Source organism: Equus asinus, chromosome 3, assembly GCF_041296235.1.
Source record: "Equus asinus isolate D_3611 breed Donkey chromosome 3, EquAss-T2T_v2, whole genome shotgun sequence".
NCBI lineage: Eukaryota > Metazoa > Chordata > Mammalia > Perissodactyla > Equidae > Equus > Equus asinus.
In genome coordinates this window covers 73376978-73383455 of record NC_091792.1, presented here as the reverse complement: position 1 = coordinate 73383455, position 6478 = coordinate 73376978, and the positions used below count along the sequence as shown (strand labels likewise).

Sequence of the window (6478 nt, the reverse complement as noted above, 5' to 3'; positions counted from 1 at the left end):
GCTTAACATTTCTGGACATAATGGAGTAACTGGATTTTCCTATTGCTGTAAGTAACTAAAATCTTGACAAAATATGTGAAACAATGCTTTTCAATATTGGCCAACAGGCAATATAGTACTGGGATCCTTTAGGGGAAGGAAGCAAATCCAGTGGGCTCTGGGGTAAACATAGGCTTCTGCTAGATATCATTCTGGACCAAGGAGCAGGAAAGGAGACTCCCAGCAAGACATCCACAGTTCTCACTGAGATGAAGATGAAGATCAGAGTTCAGGGTGACTTAAAAGGCTGTTATCTTTGAAGGAGAGCACTGGAGCAGAAGGAGCTATGCAGAGAAAAAAAATCCATCAGTCTTCAAAGATCCCTGTGCAATCTTAGCCAGTAGTTCAATACTAAGAATACTAAGACGTGGTGGGGGGAGTGCAACTCCACAAGAAAGAGTACGGAAATCAGAGTTGGTTTTTTGACAAGAGCAACGGTTTCAGGGACAGGAACTTTATCCAAATAGAATGCAATCTCAGTGTGTACTTTTGTTGGAATTACTGTGTAAAACGTCCTTTCTATCCTGAGGGAGTTATTAAGTAGGCGTTTTTATTTTTTATTTTTTATCTTTTTAAAGAATTAAAAAGTTATTTATAATGTGACAGTGATAATATATAAAGAGTTTTTACAAATCAATAAAAAGAACACTCCAATAGAAAAATGGGCAAAGGACACAAAATCAATTGAGAAATATATAAATGGTCAATAAACATTTTAAAAATCATTTTTACACATTTAAAAATCAACCTCAATAATAATTAATTAATGCAAATTAAGACAAGGAAATGCCGTTTTAATACTGCATGTCAGGCTAGAGGACCAGGGTACACTTAGGACACAGGACACTAGTATTATTCCTTAGCTAGGCTGTACTTATATGAACACCATCATTCTAGTTTCTGTGATTGGGGTGGGATGCAGAAAGGAAGAGGGAGAGAGATCTCTGCGGTATCCCACATAATCTATTATTGGCTTCATCTGCTAGGGTCCTACACAGCCTCTTAGTCAGCCAGCTTTTGAAGTGACTGGTGCCAAAATTACTTCAACACTAAACCCATTGTCTGTTGACAGCCTAGTGATGATTTTCTTTAGGATCCTAGAGGTTCTCCTGTATAAGAAGCCTCACACCTCAGTACAAAGTACAAAGAAGAACTGAAATTGGCTCCCTTCACTGCAGAAATCACAAAATTATTTTAGAAGGCTTTCTTAGATGTTTTATGAAGTTACTTTGTAATTTTTATTTCCTGAACCAAAGATTAATTTTCACACTTCCTTTCCGTCCTCTGCCTTTCCCTTTCTGTCACCACTCTTTCCTAAAGTCAGTCTCTGCCCAATTCCCCTTGAAATTTTCTCTGTTTACAGATAGAGTTTAATGGTACAAACTTATCTCCATAAAATTTATCTCTTATGTGAGTGAAGGAAAATGTTTCTCAAGTTGGAATAATGTACCATCCCCTCCTAAATGAAAATAGATTCTGTTGAAGTCCAGTGTTAATGCAAATTATTTATGAATTAACATTTCTTATGTAACAAGTTGTTAAAACTGAAACGTTGACCAGGCAGAAGAGATGTGAGATGACAAAGTGTGTCTGAATCACCTATGCCTAACTCTAAACCAAAGGAAATGATAAAGGTAAGTCTCCCACAATTAGATAAAGGATATAAACCTGGTCAGAGTATAAAGTGGGAGAGTGTTTTGTGAGAACAGTTTTGTGGAAATTACTGTAGAGATATGCCTGCCCCTCACCCCAAACTTAATGTGTGTGTGTGTGTGTGTGTATGTGTGTGTGTCCATAATGGACGGGGAGTTCAGAGCATTATTCTGAGAACTTGGAATGAGACCTTCTATATTGGTGGGCTCAAGGGACTTAGATCAGAAGGTCTAGGCAAGAAGAGAGACTAGCTGACTTACTGGTGGAATCAGGTGAGGGTGCCTGGTCAAGATCAGCCCACATTAACAGTGTTTCTACATTAATAACATTTCTGAGGGGCAGAGATTCATAGATGTTACTCCATGGACAGCCACAGAGGAGTCATAAGATGATTTTCTAGGGGTCATTCCAATAATGTCAGTTGGAAGGGTACGCAATTTTTAAGGTAACCACTGGCTTTCTGAGGTCTAAGTAAGCAGTTACCACTGAGCACAAGGCATAGACATTTCCTCCTACATCAAAGATGCCAGAATTAGAGGGCCTATAAAGATCCTCTAAAGGAAGTGAAATAAAAACCCTGCCAAGCCAAGAGACAGTAAGCCAGCTTGTTAAGACTTCTGTTCAACTAAGACCTTTCTCTTCCCTGACAGCTTCTCTGATCTTCTCTAATTGAGTTCTTATCTAAAATCCAAGTGATTGTGGGCTCTGTACTATCTAAAAATGAAAAGAAAATTCATGAAACTTTCTGAGTCTTCATTCAGTACAAAATAGATTTTTCTCCCACTGTATTTAATTTGAAGGAGCAACAAGAGATAAGAATTAAAGTTTTATTTTGTTTATGTTTTGGGAACTTAAGAGCCATTTATACTTCATTTTATAATCTTCATGGGACTAGATTCAAATGCTTTAAAAATAGAACTGTAAGGTATAAAGTTAGGAGTGTTTATTTGGAAGGTGTGTGAAACAAAACTAGCACTTGTGAATAGGGTACTGAGAGCTCTGGAAAATGTCTTCTTTGGGTTTTAAACATTTATTCTGCCACAACTTGATTATATTGGAACTATTGGGATCTTAGATGTGACATAATAACATTTTGTCTTCAGTTAATGGAAATGCTTCACATATTTATGAAGTTTATTGTGTTCTTTTCTCAGTAGCCTAAAAGACTGAAAGTAATGCTTCTTGCACCCCGTTTGATGGGAATTATAAGCTTGGATACTGAAACAGCATTACAGTACTTGACTGTGATATTTTGAAGTGGTGGTGGTAGCAGTGGGTGTGCATTGCACATACAGATTAAATTATCTTCAAAATGGAAATCTACATTTTAAAATATTACCATATAAAACTAAAAGACCAAACTTAAGAAGCACTAGAGCTGACTTTTCTCCCAAGATAACTGAATTTTGAGCTTTGAGATGCTATTAGGAGCAATAATATATATATATATGCTTCTTTCCTAATACCAAAATAAACATAACAGCCTAGGAAGCTAAGCCATACTATTTCAATGATATAGGAATATCATTGAAACTTAATTTTTTTCTGCAAATTTTCATATACCCAAAAGTGAATCTCAAAATATAATGAAGATAAAGCTCCTTCCATCCCAACTGAGTAAAATTACCACTTTTCTTCCATCTTTTCTCTCTCTTCAGCATGCAGTTATCTATTCTCCTTTCTTCCCTTTATCCCCTCTGCTGTGTACATCTGCTGCCAAAATCTCTTACAGCCTCTTACCTCTCCTTTGTTAAGAGCGCTGTGAAAGATCCCAACTGTTTGGTGATATTGCCAATCACAACCAAACATGAGACTCTTTCCTCCCTCACTATTCAGAGAATTTTGGACAGGTTTTCCAGTGAAAGTCTGGGTTTTCACTAATATTTCCAGCTTTTATTGTAGTTTGAGTGTCCATCAATCTAGATCCCCCCAGTGAGGCAGGCTTGGGCACACATTTACAGAGCAGCATTTTCTCAGAGCACCTTCTCTCATTCTCAGGTTGTGAAGACAGCAACCTTGATTCTGCAAGTGTCCAGAGCCATATGGGTTAGCACTTATGACCACATTCATAAGGACTAGAACAAAATCTAAGAAAATAATTGGTGTGGGTGCACACACACTCACATTCTGTCATTTGTTATTGCATTTCTTTCTGAAGAAAAATACGTACAGCAAGATATATTACCATGTGAATATGGCCAAATGTTGATAGAATTTAAGTAAGGGTCATCATAGGTTGTTCAAAATGATTATGGACTTTAAGTAATCATATTCTAATGCAATCACCTCAGAATAAGGATAATATATATTATATATTACACATATATATTTATAATATATTTATATACACCCAGATTTATTAATTATTTGACACCCAACAAGAATATTTTATCTTTTCTGCATATGAAACAAAATTAAGGTGTTAGGAAAGTGTACATTAGAATCCCTATTTATCAAGTGAAGTCGTACTGTGCTACATCATAACTTTTTCATGGCATTTTTCACTTCTGCAGTCCTCAGTGAATTGATCTGAGGGTTGAGCAAGGGTGTCCCAATTGTATAAAACACAGCGACCATTTTGTCTATTGGAAATGTGGTTGGTGGTCATATGTATCTGAACATACATGGACCAAAAATATGAGAACAACAACAACAAAATGGGAGGCGCATGTGGAAAGGGCTTTCACTTTCCCTCTGCACTATGATTTCTCAGAAAGTATAAGATGACAACATAAGAGATAAGCAGAATTTTGAAACATGCCGTGCATATGGCCCGGCTATTAGAATCTAGTAAACTTATCACATAAGTGTCCATGCAAGCAAGTTTCAAAAAGGGTTGCAAGCCACAGAAATAGTGGTCCATCACTTTAGGGTCACAGAAGGGCAATCTCAAAGCCAGTAAAATCTGTGCTGAACAATGGATACAAGATCCTGCCTAGGCTAGATCACCAACACACCATAGACTCGCCAGCTGGTGATGGTTGCATCTGACAAGGGCTTACAAATTGCCATGAGATCTAAGGCCATGAGGCTGAGCACAGAGATTCCCATGTAACCAAAGAAATGGGCTCCAAAGAACTGAGTCATGCACTCCTTGTAGGGAATGGTCTTCTGAGAAAGGGCATCCACAATCAATCTGGGAGCTGTGGTTTTAGAGAAGGAGGCGTCACCAAAGGACAGAGAGATAGGAAGAAGTACATGAGACTCCCACGGGCCCTGCTTGTTCTAATAGTCACTACAATGAGAAAATTCCCCAACAGAGTCACAGGCACAAACCCACACGTATTTTATGTATTATGCATCTTATCTGTGTGCTTTGAAATCTGAACAACACTATTGCAATATAATTAAACACTAATATTGTTGGAGAATCTCACCTGGAGAAAATATTCTCAGTTTAGTTGATTGATTTTTGTTTCCATTATTCCTTGGATGAAATATGCTTTGATTTGACAATGCTTTACCTATGCCTCTTGTGTTTAAGGTCCAGCTTCACTGATGGTCAAGATATAACAAATATCTGGATAATATTTGGAGTTTGTCATAATTTGAGAAACTAGTTTTTATGTCTTTACTGTACTCTTGAGCTTATCCCATTAGAAGATTGAGCCTCTCACCTATGAATTGGACCTGGTATAAAATTTCCATGTCTATAATGTAAGTAGTGTCTTTTCTCATATATATCCTTCTTTACCCTAAATTCTCCAAGATACTTCTTCTAAAACATCCCATAAGTCCAATGTATACTTTTATCAATTTTCTATTTCACATCCTTGTTCATAGTGTATATAGTTTATGTGACTGAAATCATCATGTGATATCATTTTGTGTTCTGATTTTGACTTAGGATTCTTGCAATAGTTCTCCTGTTATACTTTCAATAGTTTAATTATCAATTTAATGGTCTAATAATGTATACATTTTTATAAAAAGTATTTATTTAGCCATTTGACCATTGAGATATACTCTTCCAATTTTCATTCTCATAAATAATAATTCTACATATAACTTTGGAATAATTTCTAAAGTGCAATATTGCTGCACCAAATGCTAGAGATTACCATTGTAAGTGATAGGTGTTAAAAGGTTTTTCAATATTTGTACCCTTTTATTAACTATATTTTTATTATAGAATGCATCATGATCATCATACAATATTCAAAGTAAACAGAAGGTCGTGACAAGTAAAATTAAAATATCTGTCCCAAATCTTTGAATCTATAATTCTACTCTGTAGAAATAACTACTTTATGTTTCTTCTTTTAAAGATTTTATTGTTCCTTTTTCTCCCAAAACTCCCCAGTACATAGCTGTATATATTTACTTGTGGGTCCTTCTAGTTGTGGTATGTGGGATGCCACCTCAGTGTGCCTTGATGAGTGGTGCCATGTCTGCGCCCAGGATCCGAACAGTGGAACTGGTGAAAACTTGGGCTGCCAAAGCAGAGTGCACGGACATAACCACTTGGTCATGGGGCTGGCCCCCTACTTTTAGTTTCTTGTATGTCCTTCCAGAAATGTTCTATAAGTATGTTTGCATATGTGTGTATCTCTATATCTATTTTTTGGCCAGTATATCAAGGTTGATGATTTTGTAGAAAAGCCTGATGAACATTCAAACAAACAAACAAAGATTATCTTAAGACATTATCTTATTATCTCATTTAGTTAATAGGAAAAATTGTGTTTTTATTATATGCATATAAGTTTTTATTACCAAGCAAGTTTCACATTTTTACTACATTTTTAATTAAAATATTTTCCTTCTGAGAAACTTTTACCTTTTA

General features: G+C 36.1%; 1 pseudogene; it reads right to left on the bottom strand.

Moving 5' to 3' along the window:
• Positions 1–4170: 4170 nt before the first annotated feature.
• Positions 4171–6478, bottom strand: part of LOC139044937 (olfactory receptor 4C11-like) — a 68651-nt pseudogene continuing 66343 nt past the window's right edge.